Below are 23117 nucleotides of genomic sequence, written 5' to 3'. Positions count from 1 at the left end.
TGATCTCTGCTTATAACTCCTGGTAAGAGTCCTGTACGTATCGACAGTCCTGGAATGCCCCACGTTTAAATACTAGGAGTGCCAAAGACAACCAAGCAAATATTTTAGCTTGCTGTCTGCAAACTTTCCTTCTGACAAAAGATTTCTGGTTCGATTGTTTCCAGTGACATGTAAGAAAGCTGAGCCATTCAAAATAATAAAATATTCCAAGATAATAGTTCAGGGTTTTAAAACAGGCCATGTTACCTAGTCTTCCTGTATAATGCTGAAACTGGAGGGGAAGGAGGAGCCTCTCCATTATGAAATAGTTGTTGTCAATAGCATTCATAGTCCATTAAAAAGTCCATCTGAATACCCTATTGATTTCACTCAACTTCCAGCCCACAGAAATTTAATGACATTGGTAGTGAGACAGGACAAGCCCCATGGTTTTTGCCACCATACCAGTTCCCTTCAGTATAGCATTGTGCCATCTCCAGCTCCATCACAAGATGATTTATGTCAATAGCATGTGAGGAGCAATTGCCCTTAGAGGCAGTAGATAACCATAGAACAGCAGCATCCAAGAAGAGCAGAGCCCAAATCACTGCCTATTGTTTCCAAATAGGAAAAAAAAAAAGTATCATGATGAACCCCATTTTACAGAGCTAAAATTATTTTCTATTTAATGTGGTCTATTTTTTAAACATTATAGTACAAATAAAATGAAACTGAATTTAGAAATCTGCTTTAAAAGCTGAAAGAAGCACTGCTGAGATGTAAGGAGGTGTATGGGCCAATACCCAAAATATTGGATATAATTTTCCACCACATTCATTGAACCAAATTTGTGTAAACTTTGAACAAGCATGGCAAGAGTCATAGTGGTTTTGGTTTTACTGCAATATAATGGAAGAAGTTCCTTGTGCATTGGCTGTCGCTTTGTAATTGTCAATATCACTGTGGTAAAATGTGTTTATCTGTCTTAAGACAATCAGGGCAATTCTTTGAAGACAATTGATGGTAATTTCATGAGTGTTGGTTATGCTGCCTGGTCTGCATAGCTGCCTACATGGGGAAGTGCCAATGAAAGCAGGCAGTATTGGGTGCTGCCAAATGACATCATCACCTGCCTTCGTGCCCCTTCCCAAAGCCTGCTCCTCACAGGCAGCCTTCGGCACATACACAAACGGATAAATCATCTCGCCAGCCCAGAGGTGACAGTGAAATTAGAGTCCTTCTCTGCTCCATGCAACATTTTAGTCATTTGAGACAGAAATCACTTTGTGTTGGGAAGCAATACTGGGTAAATCTCAAGCAGTTTCCAGTCAAGGGCTCAGGTTGCCGAAGGAACAGTGTGATTGTGAGGGGCAGGAAGCAGAACAGGACGAGTTCCAGCAAAAACTCCACAGAATGTAATACCAAATGTTGCTCTTGGTGTAGATCTTTAATAGGTCATTCAAAAAATTCAAGATTCATTCTCCAAATACAATAAACTCCTAGAGCTGTTTCTATAGAATTCTCTTCAGTATGGTAAGATTTTTCTATGCAAATGCTTGTCTGTGCCCTGCATCACCCTGAGCACAGTTCTACAGAAGTATCAGCACAAATAATGATGTCAAGGAGGAGATACAGAGAAGTTCTTTTTCTCTCCCATCTTCATCAGCTGCAGTATCTCACTATCAGTGAAAGCTGGCAGAGGGATCAGTGACAAGTTGCCAAAAGATAAGGAAGACACAGACTGCTGAGGAGAACTTTGAGAAGTATCTCCTGTGAAGGATGTGCTCCAGAGCTGACTTAGATTCCTCTTTGTCAAGGCAGAGGCTAAACTTTGGAGTGGTGTCAAGTCTATTTTTATGATACTAAGATCTCCCTGGGAATTTATGAGACTCTCTCTTTGGATTTAAATTATCTCTTCGGGAAGTGTGGGTTATAGATCAGTCATTTTAAGCCAGCTGACCTCAGTCACCTTCAGTGACAGGTAAACTCAGCTTAAAGTGAAAGGATCCCTAGGGTCAGTGGTTTCTGAAGGGGGTGGGGGTGTGTGTGCACTATCAGAATACTCAAATAAAAGAAGCATGATGCAGTGAGGGCATTCCCTTGCAGCAGTGCTGCAGACACAAAACACAACACTAATGAAAGAACCATTGACATTTCATTCCAGAACCATTAATGCTTCCCAAATGGTCCAGAATTAAGTGGAATTAAATTCAATAGTGACTCCTACTTTATATGATGATACAAGGCATTAATAGAAATTACCTGTTGAGTGAAAAAGGAGCTAAACAGTCTTTGAGGCATTTGGGTTACTCATAGCAGACTTTTAACAATTGCCTGAAAAGGTGCTGCTTTTTGTACAAGTCATTATAATCTACCTGTAGACCTTCATATTCATATTTTATCATTTCATATTTTCATATCTGTTTTACATGCAAGAACTTCCATGTCAAGCTGAAACGCTTGCCTCAAATATTCAGGGTGGGTTCATTAAATTCAGAACAGCAGTCAAGGGTGAAAAAGCCACTTGTCAAGCTCAGCCTGCTCATCAGTCCACTTGCTGCTCTCCTGTGTGTCTGCTGGGCAAGGAAGTGTTTCCAATGGCTATTGTGAAGCAGCAAAGTGCCAGGAATGTTAGACAGATCGTGGAAGGCAGTAAACCACACAGTACATTTCTGGAGTGAGTTTTCTAAGTAGTTTATGGTTTTAAAATTTGAAGCTTCATCCACATTGCAATTGAAGCATTTGTACTACTCTGAACAAGGGAGAAATTAGGAGATGATGGATTATATTACAGGAGAGTTCTTTGATGCCTTTTTCAAACACTATCCAGATACTCCATCTGAAGCTTTCATTTAGAGTAAATACTACAAAGGATCAGCCATTTGAAAGAAATTAAAAGGATGGAACATTTTCTTGGCTGTTAGACATCTGAGAAATCCAGGAGTGGATAATGCCAGACTATCTGTCATATGTGTACTTCCTGTAGCCTTACTCTCCTGAATGAAATGTGGTTACCACAAGAGATATTTGCAATTGAGAAGGAGAGATCAACTAGATTTGGCTTTCCTAAATATGGTCTGTCTCTTAGAAAGTGTTTTACAGTTTCTGTTACAAATTTGAAGGAAAGGTTTTCTCATTAACAATTGTCAGGTTACATTTTCAGCACCGAAGAATTAAGGATATTGGGGTAAGTTTCAAACCCCCATTTCAGAGTTTAGGCAAGCACTTTCATCAACTGATTGGAATGACACCACAGGCACCCAATATACTTATGGGACCATTTATGAATGTTTCTATTTAATCAATCCCTGAAGTAAAAAAAAAAAAATAAAACAATCAAAGTACATTTACATTCCCAATTACAAAAAATATGTTTTGGGAGCTATTATAAATAGTAAATATGTTATTCCAATCTTTAAAAATAAGACAAAAATTGTATTTATTTAAAATTTAATAACAGTAAGAGAAAACGTTCTGATTTCTTTAGGTCAGTTTTAGATAACTTAGGTTGAAAAAAACTTCTGTAAGTGATCCAATCCCCTTCTCAACACAGGTCTCATTACTTCAGGTCACTTGTGCTGTGTCCAGTCCAGTGGAACCCTCCAAAGATGGAGATTCTGCAAGTTCTGCTGAGTGTGATTGCTGTAATGCATTGGTAAGAGAGCAACCCACAGGCAAAACTTTCTCCACTTTTCTGAACACAATAGGAGATGTCCCACTTCCTATCCAAGGATGTTCTCACTGAACTTTCTGGGTTACATATAATACCTTTCAGGAGTCAGGCAACAGAGCTTTGTATCTGGGGGATCTAACAGGTGTCGTCCGTTTAGGCTTGCATGAGCCCACTGTGGAAGGGATTACTTAAGCAGCTCAGGATTCAAAAGTTAGCACAGTAAGTAAAATCTTTACATTATTTTGTGATTTGTGGTCAGTTTGTTCCCTTGTTTACCAAATTAGTTGGGTTTTTTTCCCAGTTAAATCTCTTTTAGATTTATTGGAGAGGTGACAAAAATCTGAGAATTGTCACTATCACCAGTATTTTAAAATGGTCCCTTAAAAAGTGTGTAGTGATTTGATTCATACCTTTTAGCAAATTCTGGAAGCTCTAACTTCACTGCTAGAACTACTGGTAGCCCTTCTCAGTGTGCAAATCCCCTGTGAGTTCCCAGCCCCTGTGCAGACCTCTGCAGAACTGGGGAGCAAAGCTTCTGCCTCATCCCTCCTGACCTGTCCTGCCTCCCTCAGCTTCCATCGCTCTTCCATGCAGAACTCAGGCCAGGAGAGCCAAGGAAGCACTTGTGAGTATTTTTGTGGCAAAGTGCTGCTTTCACAAACATGCATCAAAAGACACAGGTAATCCTGTCTATTTTGTTCCCAGTTGCTTGCAGAAGAGAGATCTGGACCCAGGCAAGTACTGGGAGCCTCTTCTTCCACCTTCCTGGGATACCAGGGCAGATCTCCCACCAGAAGTGAACATGGGGCGTTTTGTTTAAGCTGGGAAGCTGATAGTGTTGAACCCATCTAGTTGAATAAACCAGCTGGCTGTCCTCTTGCCATCTCTGATGTAAATCTATATGGTATTGTGAAACATTGTTTATTTTAAGCTTGCAATATTTACTAAAGCAAACCAAAAGGGTTCTTTCTAACTTCCACATCATTTTTTCTACTGAGCTATTTGTTGGAAAGATATGTTCACATATAATTAAATGTGGCTTGCTTAAACCTTTGCAGTTGGTAGCTTAATATATATTTTGTTGTGCTTTGAGTACAAAGGATATATTATGCTTTTGTTGGCATCCTTGCTGGTTAGAATGCCAACTGCATAATTTTGTTCTCTGCTCTATGTCAGAATTCAAGTGCCGAGGGCTCAACAGGTGGTGCTGGGATAAAGTTCTGGCAAATCAAATAGGTAATGTGGTTATTTCTTTTGTCAAATTATAATTGAAAACAGAGACAAGTAAAATGAAACTCACATTTTCCTAGTGCAAAAGAGAGACTAGAATTAAACTCAAATCAGTTTCCATGACAAATACACATTACTACTGGAGCTTGGTCTGTAAATAAACATGCAACACCTTAGTTTTGATGTAGAATGGGGTTTTTTCTCTGTAAATTTAAACCTTAAGCATCAGTGTTTAAACAATAACAGAAGACCAGAGTCCTCTATGAATCTTCTGTCTTGCTTGTACATATTTAGGAGAAAATATGCCAAAGGCTTCAGAAAAACTTTGAAAATATTTAAATCTGAAAAGTCAGAGATCTGTAATCTGTAATGCATAACTCAAATGTTTAACATCAAGAGTTTCCTGCCATATTATTTTCTAATCATTGCTATATCCATGCTCCCAGAAGAAAATGATAAATACACTGGAAATTCCAGTGAATGTGCTGAATGAGGTGCTGCTCATTTTATGCTTGACTTGGATAATGTTTATTAATACTAAAATCATAAACATGGGATAAAACCTTCTATAGCAAAAATGCAACAAATCATATCTGCATAGCTTGGTTTTCCAAAATTGCACATGAAAAGGCCCATGCACTTCCAGGACTACCCACTTTGCTATTGTGGCTGGTCTTTTTTACACCAAAATGTTTTTATTTTCCTCTGAGGACCTATCCAAATCTAATATAAGTAATCTTATGTACAGTCCCAATGATTATCATGGTTTTATTTAGTTTTCCATTCCTCCTCATTTAAAGACATTTCTCCTAAACTATGCATTTCTCAACTCAAAGTTTTGTTTTGTCAGCTCTGAGCCCATTGTTCACTGGAGCAGCTTCCTGCAGTGGCCTCCAGTTCCTTAGGCTGCCACAAACATCTTGTTGTCCCTTTCAAGCTCTTATTTAACTCAAGGTGCTGCCTTTGTCTGGGACCAGATGGTGCATTCCTTTCTTTCAGTAATTTCCATAATTGATCAGGAACTAAGCAGCATGGAAAAGGGGTATCCCATCACTCCAGAAACATTGGTATTTTCACCTTTTGCATACCATGGGGATCTGGTTTAGTCCCAGCAGAATGCACACGTTTCTCTCCCAGGCTGTGGCTGTGCTCAGGGAATGGGGCACACCTCACAGAGCATGGCCTGAGAAACTCCTGAATGGGGCATCACAAATTGCTGCATCTGACAGATCACAGGGTAAGAGGCTGAAAAATGGACACATGATGCTGTGAGGAGTTCCCAGGTGGTTAAGAAGGATTTTTGTGACAAACAGATGAATTACAGAGAAAGGTAGGGCTCTGTGTTGGGGTTGTTTTGGGATTTGGGATAGTGCAAGGCCAACAGTGCTGGGTAGCTCTATCAGCTTACCCATACACAGGTGAGATCACCTTAAAATGGTATCAATAATACCAAAATTAAAATTCAATACCTACAGAAGTTGAAAATAGAAAAGACAGTAACTGGTTTCATAGAGAAATAATAATTCCATTACTCTTTTATCTGTTGCCTTTTGGCTAGTAATGAATTTAATTTCTTCACACTTTTCAGCATGAAGATACCTGGGAACAAGAAGATATTTACTGAGAATAAAAATCTCAGTTCAACATGACACTCTTCACAATCCCTCAGTTGGACTGACCCTGTTCCAGCTTGGTCAACCCAGGAAATCTGCACCCAGTTGTTTTAGGAGTTAATCTGGAGCTTCGCTGCAATGGACTGGCTTAGAAAGTAAAAATTATTTTACAGCCAAAGTATTATTAAGTTCTTTACCCCTTTAAACATCCTTTTCCTGCACTACTGCATTTTTAGACTGATCTGAGTCATGCCATGAGGACAGATCCCCAGTCTCTATGATTTTTCATAAAGGTTCAATACATAAGAAAAATTCTCCTGGCTTTACTTTTATTTTTTCTTTTAAATAACCATCTTGAATATTTATCTTGTTGATCAGGCAGCTTTTTGGAAAAGAAACAGCTGAGAAGCAGATAATGTGCCTTTTTCATTGACAAAAGATTTATGTCTTACCTGGAAGGACTTGATACCTTGAGGGCTTACAGCTGACGTAGCCAAGCACAAGTAGCACATAGTCCAGTGTTTATCCAGGGGAACCAAGACTGCTGCTCCCACACTTCTTTTGTGTGAAATTAAATCAGCCACACTGAAATTGGCAAAGATTTAAAAACATGATAAAAATTCTATCAAGAAGGGGAGAGAGAGGCTCAGAAGCATTTTGAATCAATGAAATCTGTGCAGAAATAAGTAGGGTGTGCATGAACACTTCTGGTGACCTTCTGTAGGAGCCATCTATGTGCTTGCCAGGCACGCTCTCCCCACAGGAACAGGTGAGGAGTTCAGCCACAGGGCTGACCACCCTTCCCCCACAGCTGGCACAACCACTGCAGCTTGGCTCTAGCATTTGTATCACTGAGCTCTGTGCTGAGCCACAAGAAGGGAAGGAGAATGAAACATGTTCTTAGGTGCCTCTTTGCCATGGACTGTGTGTAGCCTGGGGTCACTGACTGCTCAGAGAAAAGGCGTATCTGAATTTCAGCACAACTTTTTAGTCAATGTATTAAAAATAAACCAAAATAAACCACTATGGTCTGGTTTTTTTCCTTTAAGCAGGGGTTGAGAAAGGTAGACTAAAATAGTAAAATTCTGCTTTTCCCAGGAGATCTTTTATTTTCTCCAAGGATAAAATGACAGTTTCCACCAGCTTTGCCATAGCTCAAATGAAGCAGAAGGAATAAATGTGTTAATGTGTGGTGCTTTCAGATGAGCTTTCACAGGAGGCCAGAAGAAGGGCAAGGGATTGGGTGTACCTTCGTTTCCTGAAGTGAGCAGGTAAGCCTGTGGGTTTTCCCATTCCCTGCCCCTCATCCTCCTGCCACTCCAGACAGGTCAACCCATGGAAGTGCTATTAATGGCAGCATAAATTAAGTATTGGAAAGCACAGGCAGAATTTGCCCCAGAGGAAATTAACCATGAATTGGCTTTAAAAACTGCCTTCTATCTAATATAAATAATGCTAATATCTTCAGAAGTATTACTATTATCCTGCAACTGAGAAAAGAAAAAATTGGAATAGTCAGGAAATTCATTTTCTTACATGCTGGTAAGCCTAGAGGTTCATGCACACAAGGAGATGGCCACAGACCTGGGGGCCATTTCTTCTTTAGACAGTATTCTGCATTGCACCAGGCAAGTCACCATGTTTCTTTTCCAATAATTTCATCCATAAAATGAAAATGAACCTACATGGCTCCCATTCCAGTGAGAATGGTAGAGCTCATTTGACTTGGTTATGAAATGAGACTGCTTAGATAGAAACAAGCTCCTGAAATTCAATTATTCATATTGCTCCGTGCTGTTCCATTACAAAAAACCAGCAGATTCTTCTGTGGTACTTAGGAACAGAGAAACAGCAAATTTTTCTGGTTTTTCTTTTACATTTTACAAATTTGAATAGGATCTACATTTTGCCCTTTCACATACAGCATTTGATTAATTGTTATGTAATATTTGCTTTATATTGATCTCTTAGAAAGAGCCTATATTATGTTTAATTTTTTTGAAAAGAACAAAAAAGGTTTTTCTGTGTAGCTGTTTGCTGTTGTTTTCTGTGAGAGCACATAACGAAAGATATTTGGAGAAATATGGGATCAGGAGCTTAGTATGTCTATGTGTGAAGTGTTTAAACCTGCAACCAGATTTCAAATTTTTCTTGAATTTGCATACAAAAAAATGTAAATATTTAGACTGGATATAACATCTCTGTTATTTAAAAATAGGTTAAAAAAAATCCTCCAGAACAGGAGTATGGTAAGCATTATTTCTCCTCTCTCCCAGCACTCTTACAGCCCAGAAATAAATACTTAGGTTATATTTTCATCTCAGTTCGATGTAACAGATTTCAGCGACTCAAATCCCTTTTTCCATTAGTGTGACTTAAGCTGCTCAGGCTTTGTCCATGGATGTTGCCCTACTTTTGTCCCTGTCTCTGTTCAGTTCCCCTGCTCGGGACTGCCAGGTAGGTGAGCCTCCCTCCCAGGGCTCTGGCTGGCTGGAGCATCACTCCCAGGCTAAACAACACCTGCTGTGCCTCTCCAACCCGTGGCACATTTAGCACTTCCTTTTCCCCTCCAGGTCAGGGATCACAGCCCTGGCAAGGGCTGCTGAGAGGGCATTGCTGGGGCTGGGAGGGCTCCCAGCACATCTGCCCCTGTTACTCAGGTCCAGAGATGAGCAGGGGAAGGGGCTGGGAACCACTCCGGGCTTAGAGCTGTGTGCATTCTGCCAGCCCAGCCCTGCACAGAGCTTCCCCTTTTCTTCTTCTTGTTCTTAGGTACATGCACAGGGCATGATGCTTTTTGAATACCTCTTCACTTGTCCCTCTGAACCATCCTCTCTACTGTCCTTTCACTTATTTAATCTTAATTTCTTTTTACTACAGGTAGTCTAAGGATAGAGGACTCGATCCTTATCCAATCATTATGCAACCTAAAATGGCAATGCTTACCCTGAAGTGTCTGGCTTCCAGTGACAGTCACAGTGACAAGCATTGCCTTGTACCACATGCCTAAATTTCAAAACGTTGCAAGAGAAGGGCTTGATACCTTACTGAAATCTATTTCAGCCTTTTTTGTGCTTTTATTATGATTAATGGATGAAACACAACCATTTGTAGTGCATTTATTATCACAAACAATATTGAAAGTAATTTGACCCCTACAGTACTTCCTTTTTTTTAATAATACTATACAGTGGCAAAAAAGGCTATGAAATTCTGTGCAGAGATCTTTATCTTAGTTGAACTGGTTGAAATACAGACAATGGAAATTCTCTGGGTTGACACTGGTATAATAGGAAGCAGCATATGACCTGCTTTTCTGAGCAATGTGCTGTCACCACAAACTACATCCCCATACATACCCAACATATAAAAAGTTTATTTGTCAGCCTGCTCCTGTGTGCTCTTTATTTATGGCTACTTTATCATCTGAAATAAGCCATGTTTTTCATTATTAGAAACCTAACACTCTGGCGAAATCTGAAGTTGTATAGGAGAATGGGAATGCTTTTATTATGAAGTCATTTTGCTGTAAGCACTGAAGAAATCAGATAATGCCACACTGTGTTACTCAACTGGCAGGTCAAGTGTGATAGAAAAGCATGGAGTTCAGAAAACCTCTCCTGGCATGGTGTGGTTCACCAAAGGACTAAATTACTGTTTCTCCCAGGACTTGAAAAGTGGGGAACTCAAGGTAATATTTTTGTCTGCGGCTTCTTCAGCCAGAGACTGAGCACTTGTGCACAGCCCCTCCCTGGCCAGGGCTGTCCCTTTGAGAATTCTCTCACAGCTGCCAGAGGACAGGATAGCATTGTGTGCCATTTACTACAGTGTGTACCAGCCATTGAGCTCTGCAGAGGTGCTCTAAGAGCTCCCCTGAGGAGTCAGAGCTGAGGTAAGGCACTGACTGACATACCTGAATGCCAGTACCTCTTACTGGTCACATACATTCAGCAGAGCTAAGCTGCCAACTTTCTAAGTGCAAGGAAAAGAATTATGTCCGGACATTTTCATTCTAAAATTCAAATCCTCACAGGACTATAAAGTAAAAAAATATCATGCTTGGCAGCAATTTACCTTAAAATAGCAAAGTTAAGTAAAAAAAAAAAAGTGCAGCTAGCACAGTCCACGTGGAGTCTGCTGAATGGCACAAATGAAGGTTCAGTTTAAATGTATACTATTAAATAGTCTCTTTAAATATCAAAAGTAGTTACCGTGTCTAAAGAGCAGAGAACATGGTTATCAGGAGAAAAAAGCCATCCTTCAAAAAGTCCTATTCTCTGGAGAAAAGTAGATAGGAGGGAGACTTGGCTTGGAAAAGTTAACAGAAGTTAACTGAAACCACTGTAAATAGGCCCACAGGAGTTTGAAGAGTGACTTGCTAAACATACAAACTTAATAACTGCCTTTCACTTGCCTCAGCCTAGAAGGTAATTGGTAAACTGATGGTGCCAACACATGACTAAAGGAGCAGTTCTGGAAAAAAAAGCCATTGCAGGAAACCTGATTATGTTAATTGCATCAATAATCAGCAAGGGAGGACAGTGAGGTTCCTAAATGAGACCAAAAGTATCTCCAGGCCTCAGATCAAAGTGTCAAAAAAACATTACCCTTGGAACAGAGGGGATTCCTACAAATATGAAATACCTAGCAATAGCTCAGTATAATCAATTATTTGCACTGACCTTGCTACCATAGGCAAGAAAAAAGAAGATGAAAATATGTGAGAAAGATTCAGAGGTGACCCTGCAACCTTCAGACCAGTAAACCAGAAGTGCTGCAGCAAACTGCAGAAGTTATAAAAAAAAAAAAAACAAATTGGTAGAAGTTATGAAAAGAATCAGGCTAATGTGGGGAAAAATATGCCCCTCAGAGAGGGCATATTGTAGAAGAAATCAAGCACCCAGACCTGCTAGAGCCCCATGGAGGGATCGGCACATTCATTTTTATGAGGAAACCCCAGCAGCCCAGTTCACTGTGCACCATCCAAGGCACAACTGTGTCCTGCCTGCCTTAGACAGGTGTTAGAGCCATCAAAACCTACTGCACCTATAACTAATATTACAGAACTTTGCTTTTCTTGTTGGATGGTACACAATTCTCTGTACTTCTGGTTCTTTTGAAAGCTGCAAGCCAAACCTCATATGTATCAATTAGACTGTGAAAATGTACTGCTGGAGTTGCCTATGGATTCTAATGGAATGAAAAATTGCTTGCATGCTGTAGAGAGACATAACAGAGTGTTATTGCCATTGTTCAACCTTTGGAATTTGGTCTGAGTCTGAGCTGGTTAATCAGCAGTTCCTCCTGCTCGTACTTGAAGCGCTCAGTGCCAAGAGTGAATTTCCTCTCAGTGCTTTTGCACTGGAAGCTTTGCCAAAGGTCTTTTGTTCCCGATGTCAGTCAGCTGTGCTCTGGCCTTAACTGTGCCAGTAACTCATGGCTGGAGATTATTCATTCTGCTCTGGTGCAAAGAGCAGCGTGTCAGCCTGGAGCTGATGGAGACACTGGGCCTTGTGTACCCCCAGTTCAGGTCTGGGGACACCAAACGTGATTCTGGACCTTTTTTCAAGTGCCCTGCAGCCCTGAACAAGGCGATTTGGAAGGTGTGCTGACTCTAAAAATGCTAATTTCTGGATACAAAGTACCAGGTATACAACCACTCATGTTGCCTGAGTGCTCTTTCTGTGCAAGATTTGATCTCATTGTGAGATTTGTTCAGAGAGGTTTGTTTGAGATCATTACCAAGAAACTATAAAATTGCTGTCAGGGAAAGAATTTTTAATAATATCTACTACAAAACAGTAGTTATGGCAAAACTAATGGCAACTTCTAATACAAGCATTTTTTCTTGGTGTCTTTGTGGGGGTTAGATTATAGTTGTACAAAACTTTGCAAAACCAATTTCATACCATGGGCTAATTCTTTAAAAGAAAAGATTAGCTAAAAGTTATTGGATATTCTTGGCCAGATTGACTGTCTTGTTTCACCTGCTTTCTCAGGAAAATAATAGAAAAAGCATGAAAGAAAACTCAGTTAAGACAAAATTCCCAGAATTTAAGAGAAAAAAATTAAACCATAAAATCACAGAATGGAGTGGGTTGGAAAGTACCCTAAAGGAACATCTTCAATTGTATCAGGCTGCTCAGAGTCCTGTCCATGCTGGCCTTGAATGGATCCAGATCTCCAGGTATGTGTTTGAAATACTGCTTACCCTTCCTGTGTTTGCCCAGCTCAATGCAAAGTCCTACAAATTAAAAACATAAATAGAGATCCCACAAAAAAGTAGACACAGGCTGATGCCTTAATCTCCTAAAGGATTTTGATGTCCTGTCCCAATAAAGGTTTAAAGCAAAGATAAGGTTGTTTTCATTAGCTATTGAAAGTTTGGATGAAAACATTGTCGTACTTCATTTTTCTTGAGTTTTGTTTCCCTTCCCTTTTTTTTTCTGTTTTGTTTTTTTAGTTTTTTTTCCACAAAGCTACTTCTGAAATAGTCTTTTGTTGGCATACGCCAACTTTTATCCTTGATAAAAACTACAATAACTAAGGGACAAACCTTACAAAGTAGCTCATGAGTAAATGGAATTTAATGGGGTCAATTATCCCCACATGCTTGTGTGCAGGTTTCATTAATATTAATAAGTCATAGACATGCTACTGAGCTGAAGAATAGGCTGTCACTGGCCTCTACATGCTGTTTTTGTGTGTGCTGATTTAGGATTATTCGAGAGAACACATTCATTTCCAAAAGTAACATGTCAGTGGCAGAAAACCCCGCATTTGCCCATTATACCTGCAAGATACAGAAAGATTGAAAAAATAGGTTAAACGACTGAAACAGCACAGATTCCGTTTGTGCTTTTTCCATAATGCAGAATCACATTACATGCATGTCTCACCATAAATATTTAATGAAGTGGAAATGAATATGTAGCAGGCTGGGTTCTTCCCTCTAAGGGTTAAGTTCCATTTCTGCAAATTGGTTTGTGCCCTATTTCTGTTCCTGTGTCTCTGTGCATCTAGACATTTTCTTGGCATCTCTAACTCTTCTGAGGTTTCAGGAGATCTTTGGAGATTTGCTAGTAATTGACCTGTTTGGATTGCCCATGACTGGCATTTACTAAAAGATAATACAGTCCTACATTTTGTTGTTAAGTGCTGGTTGTGTTATTAACTTGTGGCCAAACCAGAAGAAGGGCTCAGGAGACATCATTTCCCTCAGACAACTTCATTTGGTTCTTACCGTAATCTCCATTAAAAGGAAGCACTTTGCTCTCAGCTGAGGGGCGTCACATGTTCCTTAACTTGTCGGCTGTGTTTGGCCAGTAATGAATACACCCACTTTACTTTGTTTTTTTTTTAAGATATTACTGTACACTAAGGGTAAACAATCAACATCAAATCAAAGTCAGATGATTTAACCTTCTGACACTTCTCTAACCACTAAAGAGTTCCTGCCAGGGCTAGCTGGGTATTGGAACATGTGTAAATGTTTTCTGAGAAAACAGAATTATCAAGTGGAGGAAACCTGATGTTTTCTCCTTAGAAAACAGGAATAATTAATAAGATTAGATCTACCATATCCCAAAGGAGTCTGAATGAACCCTATTTGTTTTATTTTTATCATGGAACAAGAAGAAATCTTGCCCCAAGTTACAATAGCATAGTTCTGGAGGAACCTTCTTGAAGTTTAGTTCTGCTGTAATTTAAACTGGTATTGTCTCAGTGTAATACATCTGCTTTCAGCAAAGTTCCTCATCTCTAGCACCATCTTTAACAGCCAAGAAGAAAATGAAAAATAGAGTCTGGAAACAATGAATTAACACTAGCCAGATATGCATAGGGAATCTACTTTGTGTAACACAAGAATTAAATACTGCTGATCTTTGCAAGTAGCAATGACAACTCAAACACAATGCCTTGGGGCCTGCAATAACCTGGAGGCTAATTAACTGCAGAAAGGGCTTTTTATATTACACTTTGTATTAAATAAATTCAGCACAAATCCATAGAGACCAATAAGCATTTTTAGGCAGTCTAACTAAATTTTACCCCAAAAGTGATCAAGCTACATAGAATTCTGGCTTGTGACTTGTCTGATTAATGTATTGTCCTCCAATAATTCAGGTGCTTAAGATTAAAATAAGAGAAAATAAGAGATGGAGGTAGAGGAAGTCTTCTGTCAGTATGATGTTCATGATTTTTTTATCTCTTTAAACATAGTACTAAATAGAAATATATATAAAATTTACTTCAGGGTTTTTTAACACTGCCCTAAAATGTGTCATCATTTTAGAACCAGAAGCTGATGTGATCAAGTGAGTAAAAAAGGCAAAGAGAGGAGGCACAGCTTAATTTCAAGGCTCATCCAAGTTCCCCAGTGTCTCACTGTCTCCCAGTTACCCCTGGAGAAAGATTCCAGCAGGATACAAGCACAGTGCTGCAAGGCCAAGGGCTGGGCGCAGCAGGGATATCAGCAGGGAACTTCTGGGGGAAAATGAAGTCCTGCTTTTTTCATAAAACATCTGATCACAATCAACAACCGAGGTGCTTTCAGATTTGTGTGCAGAAAATGTGGCATCAACTAAGCCACTTAAAAATACACACTAGAAGTGATTTGGGTCTCAAGGAAATATTCCACTTCTCTTTATAGATGTCTTTGTCTTGCTCTCATCCTCTCCCCCACACACACTCAAGACTAGAAGCAGAAACAAGGCAGAAACCATATCTAATTTCCATACTTGGCTTAAAAATAAGACATTGCTCACTTTTTATTTCCAAGCTATCAGGGATGTGAATCAGACCTGGTGAGCCAAGTTTTAAGTAAATATAAGTGAACTAGGCATCCTTTTTGAACATTTCTCATGCAGTTGTAATACACTGAACACAGCAAGTGGAAACAAGTAGAATGTGGCTTGAATTCTTTTAGAAACTTCAGGTTAAAGAAGTTTCCCAGTATTTCTCTCCATTAAAACAGTAAAATTCCTTAAAGAGAAAATCTGTCTCCTTCCAGAGGAGGTGTCAGGTATGTTCACCACTATCTGGTGCAGTCTCTGTCTTGAGAGATCTGAAATATCAATGGGAGCACTCAGGCACACCAACATAATCTTTGCAAGACAGAGCAGGATAAAGTGAAAAGAAAACCATATTATCTGATGTCCTTATCCCAGATTTGAAAGAAAAGGAGTAGACAGTGCTGGAGTTCACAGAATTATAAAATTAAGTAAGCCTGTCCCTCATATAGAATCTTTCACAGAGACACTGGAAAGATTTTTCCTTTTGGAAAAATTAAACTTAGCCACCAATACAAGTTTGCATTTAGGACCTTCACAGAGTAACTGCAAAAATTGATGCTGGGAGTAGTTCAGATAATGCTTATCCCTTCTCAAGTTACAGCCCCACTAATAAACAACTTGTCAACCTGCATCAGGAGGGCTTTACCCATGAATTAACACATGAGCTGCTTGCCATTAGCCAGCCTCAGCTGCTCTCAAATGGAGGCAGGCTGCTTTCACCCTTCATTCTTCTGGGATTTCTTAGATATTATGGCTGAGGCAAAGTTGTCATGTTTTAATTGCCATACAATACCAGAAAAGTAACAAGGATTTATACCTAGCTCCCCTTTTTAACCATTGGTGCTTGGGGTTTTTTTTAAGATTTGTAGAAGTTTCTCAGCATCAGGGTTAAGATAAATGCACTGGTCCCTGGAATTCCTGTGTTGAGCACTGTTTGCACTCTTGCTCTGTCTTGACAGAGAGGTCATCATGGCATCTCCCTGCTGACAGCATCCTGCACGTCACCTCTGGCAAGGTTTTGGATGAGGCTGCTGGAAAAATCAACAGATAAAACCATTATTCCAAAGTTTGGCTGGTTTTTTTAAAGATCTGAATCACATTAATAAATTTATGACTTTCCAAAAAAAAATTAAAAATAAAAAATAAAAGAGGAGGAGGCTTTCTCCTGTAGTCAAGAACCTTCCTTAATGAGATCCAGACAGATTTACATTTTCTAAAAGTGCAAGACTTTGGGTTTTTTCCATTTAAATCATCAACTCCTGCATAAATTACATTTGTGAGACCATTGGCTCCAATCAAAGGGTATTTAAGAGTCTGTCTGTCTGAGTTATGAAAGGACCAGGTAAGAGGAAGTGGAAAGAAGGGCAAGCTATAGAATATCCATTAGTAAGATGACTAATATTACCACAAACCTGATTTCCCATTTCTTTGGTTTCTTTCATGGAGATTTAAAGATAATTGTAGCTAGCGTTCAGGAAGAAAAACTAAAAGAGAGAGAAATCCTGCAAAGAGAAGTCCTATTTACAAATGCTCAATATTTTTTCTGGCTTGTTGTAAATGACTTATGAGGTGCTTTTTAACATTAAAGTTCTTCATTAGTTCATTGGACACATGGTCAAGATTAGTAATGAACTAATTGTCATAGAAAAGAATTTATGGCTTACAGTCTCCAAAAAATCAGTAGTTTGGCTTCTGTGGGTAAAAATGAGGTAATGTAACAAAGTCCTGACTGTGAGGAAATAGTTTTTTTAAATCGCAGACAAATAAGATTAATGCTACATCCCATGCTGTGCTGAAAGGGATATCTTGCATGGTTAAAAAATATATTTAAAAGCCATCTAATTTCCCTGGGTTTTCCTATGTTTTACCTTTTTCTTTTACATAAATGTTTCCTGTTCCAATAATCTAACTTTTTCCTTGTCACATAGCTTGCATTTTCCTCAGCTTCAGTAATGAAAATAAATTAGTTCAATTCTCTTTTCTAAAAGCCAACTTCTCATTCAGATTTCCATTCAGCTAGCTGTAACACTAAACTCAGGGCTGGAAATCAGGACATTGAGGACAATATTGTATAGGTTTTTTCTTCTAATTGATGGAAATATTTCTAGTGCTTTTTTGTTTCTCAGAATCTTGCCAGATCAATCTTGAATTGATCTGGCAAATTGGTTCAAAATGAACTTGTAGGAAAACAGGAGCTCTTTCAGGGCAATGTTTCATTTCAATACATTTTCACATAGTTTTGCTGGTTTGGACAACTAATCATCATTTAAGGCAGTTAATAACAGCTCTGTAGGCAAGGCAGATGGATCTGGGTAAAGCAAGAACTCCCCTCACTGGTTGCTGTACCTTTTCTTCAGCTTTTGAAAAACTTTTACAACAAGTTTCAGTCCAAAATCAAAGCAAATACCAAAAGGCTTAATTAATCACTTTGGTTTGCTTTGTATATGTGTTCTGTTTCATGGTTGCTTTCCATCTGGTCACAAACACCAGGGCGTTTTTTCATGTTGTGAACATTGGGAAACCTGCAGAAGTTAAAACTGTATATCCAATGTGAATTTTTAATATTTTTTATCTGTAATTCCTGGCCCAGAAGGTTTAAACAGCCTCATGAAAGCAGGAGGGCCCCAGCTATTTTCTGTGATTCGCCCAGTTTGGACATCAGAGAGCACCTAAGTCAAGAAGTTCAGACAGAAAATACTAACGGATAAGCTAAGTGAGACTTAACAGTGACATATTGGAGAATCATATGTTGTCAACTGGAAAGAGTAGGAGGGGATTCAGCACATGGCAGAAAAATGCATGCTTATGTGAAGTGAAACTCCAAAGCTTTTCAAGTTAGTTTTGCTTTATCTGTACATGCCAAGAAACACCAGGCCAGGCAATCTACACTTAGTAATTTTCACCCTATTAAAGAAAAGAGAAGGAAAGGAAAAAGGGCCATACAGTTTTCTCTGGCAGCCTATAGCACTGTAGGAAACATTTTAATACAGATGTAAGATGCTATTCATGAATAACTATTTCAGTTTTAACAGAAGTAGTCCTGCTAGAGCTTTCTGGTTTCCTCTCAGACACAAGCAATTGTGCTGTGCCACAGCTGGGCTGCACCCAGAGTGACACTGGCTCCCAAAAACACTCCTCTTCTGCTCCTTTCCTGCTTGCTTCCAGAGCAGTTCTGCCTAATGTCACCAGGTTATTGTAATCAGAGCCATCTTTTTTGGTTACTTAAAGGAGAATTTTATCCCCAAAGCCCCACACTGATGTCCTCTGTACCTCCACAGCTGTCATGCCACCAGCTCCACTTCAGGGCAGTGACTACTGATGCAACAAGCAGGCAATTGCTACACCCCCACAGAGTGACCAGGAGAACCAGAAAGGCCTCTGGACTATTTTACCTTATGGAAAATTCAGAGACTCTGACCCTCTCTCATGTTCACAAGACCTAGCTACTTCCCCATAACTGTCACAACCTCTTTAGCATTTGGAGAAAATTAAACTAAATGCAACATGCCAACATCAAATACTCAAAAGACAACTTTTAATTTAATTACTGTAGACATAGAAAAAGGAGTTCTTTAAGGAAGTCTGTCAACTAAGAGCTATTTATAACTCTTGAGGAATTCCTTAGTGATTTTTCTAAACAGATTTCCTTTAAAATACACTTATTTTCTGCACAGGATAGAACTATTGTAAAATCGAAGAGTTATTTTTCAAAAGTCTGATCTGACATGTGATGATGACAGAGCAGATAGTAAATACACATCCTTTAGTTTGTCATATTGATCTGAGAAAAATGACTGGGCATTGCAGAGCCAATTTTTGTATCTGCTGAGAAAAGGGCCAGGATGGAGTGTTAACTGCTGGAGTTAAAGCTCTTTCAATGATTTCAGTAAGCATTTTTCCAGATCCAAAGCCTTTCTATTAAGTTCAGTGCTCTTTCAGTCAGGGCTGTGATATCCATTGAAGCCAAAGAACAGCAAAGCTTGTCTGATCTTTTTGAGACTCTGGTTTCAGTTAAATAACCCAGTGCACCCTTCTCTGAATTAGCATTGCAGAATAGTGCCAGCAGAGAGGGGATACTCAGCTGAGAGTTATCTGAGAGTGCTCCAGAACAAGGAACCCAACAGACCATGCAAGCTGCATGCAGCCCTACTTTTGAGCTATTACAAAGTGAAGCAACTTTCCAATCTTTTATTTCTTTCCAGACTTGAATCAATTTATTTCTTCTTAGATTTAAATTCCCATTATTTATTTCTGAGTTTCTATATTAAAAGAATATTTTGTTCTATATGAACCAAACATTACCTGATTTAGTGCTTAATTTTTCAAATACTGGCATTACTTCTGTTGAATGACAATTCCAGTCTGCACTTTTGTGAGCATTAGCAGAGGATCTGGGAAGAGACATTCAGAAGGATGAATTCAGAGCTGATAGTGTAACATAAACTGAGGAAAAGGACTCACACAGACTCTGTGTTAAGGTAAACCATAAAAAGAATGAGCAGAAGAGGAAAAGTAGTTAAGTGAATGGTATGTAACACCTAATCTAAAGCACATTTATCTTTCCTTCTGCACACACAAAATTTTGCTAGTTTCTTTTTACAGTTCTCGAATACCCACATTACCTGAAATTAGAATTTACTGTGCAGAGCTTTAAAACCTTACCAAGTTCTTAAAAACAGGCTTCATAATAAAATATTTAATAATTTGCAACCTACACCAACTCTTACACTCCTGCTACATTCATCATATATTCTACCAAGAAGAATATAATGAATGTATGTTGGTCACAGAAATACATTTGATGTACTTATACCAGAATAACAGTGCCTAATTACCTTCTTACTACTTTGACTCTATTTCCCATACCTGGGTATGTTTGCTCAGCAAGGCAGCTTCTGAAACACGAATACATTCACTCATTTCTACAGCTGTGAAAAGATTTCTGAAATATGGGAAATTTCAATAGCTCCTTCATTCAATCACTTACTTTAAAAAAAAAAAATATCTCAGGATTAGAGAAATCCAGGGAAAGAGAAAAGATTAACCTAGAAAAGGCAAACAGGCAAGTAAATAAATCTGAGCTTCATTGTCACTTTCCACTTCACAGAGGATTCCTACAAGGGCCTGGCCAGGGTGCTTGAGCTCTCCCAGGTAGGACAGGGGTCAGCATGGGTCCCCAGCATGCACAGCAGCCCCTGTGACATTAGTCAGGGCCACGGTGCAATGGTCGCAAGGAGCAGGAACACACAGTCTGGCACAGAAGGGCATTTTTCTCTCACTTTCCTGCAGTTACCACACGGAGCGCGGGAGTCAGAGCTGCCATGGCACCGTAATGGAAATAAACGACTGCGCAGAGCCGGCAGCGGGAGCTGGGAGTGGGAAGCATCCTCACCCCAGCGCCAGCGGCCGCGTAAATCTGTCGCTGTCAGGAGAGCTCCGGGAGGTGCTCGGCGCCCGCCGCTCCCCGGGAGTCAGTGAGAGTTCAGGTGCTTACTGTGTCATCAGGCCTGACCTTCAGATGCGACACGGCCTGCACGTTTGTTTTCCCACAGCATTGATTGCTTCAGTCAATTATTATTGCCCATCCTGGAGTGCAAACACATAAGGACTTGATTTACAGTGCAAAATATACATCCTGAATTTACTTCCTCTTTTGTTTTTGGTCTGCCATAGCATCTCCAGCTTAAAGGGATGACAGCAAATTACTTCATAGGTAAATATATCTACATATGAGGAAGGATAAATATCAGTCATTCAGGGCATCCTGAGATGAGCCATTATAGCATTAGATGTGCTGCATCAGATATGACGATATATTTAAAGAGTTTTGCATTTTGTTTTAAAAGTGCTCATTTTTTCTGGTGCCTGAAAAAATTCATTAGCAAATTTGTTGATTTGACAATCTAACCATTAAATCCAGTTTAGCCCAGATTTAAGATTGTACATTCAGTTCTTTAAGCAATGTTTAGGTATTACCAATATACTGAAAGATAGATGAGACAGCCTCATGGTAATACAGCTTTTAACCTTTCCTCTCCTCTACCATGACGGGGGAGAATTACAGTAAATGATGGTTACCTTGTCTGCAGTATGGACAATTGATTTGACCTCACTGCATCTGATGCTCTAATGGACTTCGTGGCTGAATCCCTGGAGATATAAAATATGTCCAAGTGAATTGGGGCAGGTTAAAGAACGGACCTGCTTTTCATGGCTGGCTCAAGCTGTAATAGATCTCCTGGTTGTTCTGAGAAGAAGATTAAAAATGATCAATATCCAAATCATTAAAAGAAAAGTGGTGGCTTCTGTAAATCTACCTTAGCTATATTTTTTTTCCCTGCTGAATGCTGTGGGGGGAGTCTTTGTTGGTGACATGAGTTTCTATAACAAATGTTTGCTTCTGTGCACTTTCTTGTAGTCCCTGTTTTATTAAGAATCAGACACTCAGGTGGCCTGAATCGGCATTGCTTTCCTGAAGTCATGCTTATTTACACCATGAGGAATCTGGTCTTATGTTTAGTTAATATAGATAAAATGCCAATACTATTATATTTCTTGGACCAGCAAATAAAGCCAAGGACAGATTTCAGAGAATGATGGCAACTATGATAAGTGAATGTCCTTACAGCACTGCTAGCCACAAATAAAAGGCCAAAAATAAAGGTCTCGTTTAAGGAAAGGAAAACAAAAAGATTTGCCTTGGCTGCCCTGAGCCCTTCATTTGGCAAAGTGTAATTCAACATCTTTTTTTATCCCTGCCTACCCTCTCTCTTAACAAGTATGTTTGTGCTCTTTTCCCAGCAGCCTTACAAGAGCTTGTAACATCCCCCAGCTCAGAGACCGGTCTCTCTGCTCACAGTGTGCCAGGCAACTTCAGTGGGATTATATACACCTACATTTCCTTCACTTCCTGGGAAAGCCAAGCCTTAAGAAGGCAGCTGTACAACTGATCCATAGCTGGCACACATACATTAGATAATTATTTACTACACTTGGAATCCAAGAGAGCACCAGTCATTAACCAGGAAAGTCTGACACTGTTGGGATCTGATATTTCTATTTTTTTTAATTACAGAAATAAGAGGTAATCAAAAAGTCTGTATTTGAAAATGCAGTCTATTTTCCTAGTTTCGAGAAATTTAAGGGTACTAGAATTGGACTGATCTAGCTATCTCCATTCCATTAAATTGAGTGAATGTGAAAAATATTCTATTATGAAGAAATAGGCTTCAACAAATTGAAAAAGAATTTCATTTTTTTATCCAGTTGCTTAGCAATGTTTACCTTTTGTTTTTCACACATGGTGTGTTTAAAAATATGGAAGTGTAATGCCATCCTCTGTAAGAAATGTTTGTTTACCTACATGTATTGTCCTGCATGAAGAAAAGCAAAGGCACTTTACAAGCTCTTTGCTTCTCTCTGGGGTTGTCAGTGCCCTGTGGCCTGGGCTGAGCTGAATGCCTCACATCCACGAGGAGAAGAGGGAACAACTGCTGACCCTTGGATCCAGCTATTCTTGTAGCTGGAAACATTGTCAGGGGCTGCAAGCATCAAGCTGTCTGAAAGGCCAAAGTTGAGCACTACATTATTGGAGTAGATGACATTTTATTCTTATTCTGCAACAATTCTAACAACTTCGAGTCCCTGCTGTCCCTTTATGAACACAGGTGTCATTTTGATGGGGGAATAGCCAAAATGACAAGAAGGTGACCTGCCAGTGAACTCTGGAGCAGGTGAGGCCTATCAGCTTCTAATTTGAAACTGGTGTCAGTCCTGAGGAATGGCTGGTATAATCACATTTGTAACTGATCTCCTATAAACTCTGCA

The 23117-nt window shown here is 39.4% G+C and overlaps 2 long non-coding RNA genes across 5 annotated transcripts in view; one reads left to right on the top strand and one right to left on the bottom strand.

Moving 5' to 3' along the window:
- The window catches only part of LOC113459278 (uncharacterized), a 106454-nt gene extending 98200 nt beyond the window's left edge, over positions 1 to 8254 (top strand). The window contains exons 8-13 of the long non-coding RNA XR_012581391.1: positions 3533 to 3634; positions 3810 to 3871; positions 4225 to 4277; positions 4358 to 4888; positions 6471 to 6650; positions 7698 to 8254. This is a non-coding gene — a long non-coding RNA (uncharacterized LOC113459278). The remainder of the gene's footprint in view (positions 1 to 3532; positions 3635 to 3809; positions 3872 to 4224; positions 4278 to 4357; positions 4889 to 6470; positions 6651 to 7697) is intronic.
- Positions 1 to 23117, bottom strand: part of LOC113459279 (uncharacterized) — a 161509-nt gene that overhangs the window by 52019 nt on the left and 86373 nt on the right. For 3 of the 4 annotated variants that reach the window (XR_012581389.1, XR_012581388.1, XR_003380380.2), the window contains one exon: positions 6948 to 7080. The exons of the other annotated variant lie outside the window; for it this stretch is intronic. This is a non-coding gene — a long non-coding RNA (uncharacterized LOC113459279). The remainder of the gene's footprint in view (positions 1 to 6947; positions 7081 to 23117) is intronic. 4 annotated transcript variants of the gene reach the window in all.

This window comes from Zonotrichia albicollis, chromosome 8 (assembly GCF_047830755.1).
Source record: "Zonotrichia albicollis isolate bZonAlb1 chromosome 8, bZonAlb1.hap1, whole genome shotgun sequence".
In the NCBI taxonomy this organism is placed as follows: Eukaryota; Metazoa; Chordata; class Aves; order Passeriformes; family Passerellidae; genus Zonotrichia; species Zonotrichia albicollis.
This window is presented reverse-complemented; position numbering and strand designations above follow the sequence as displayed.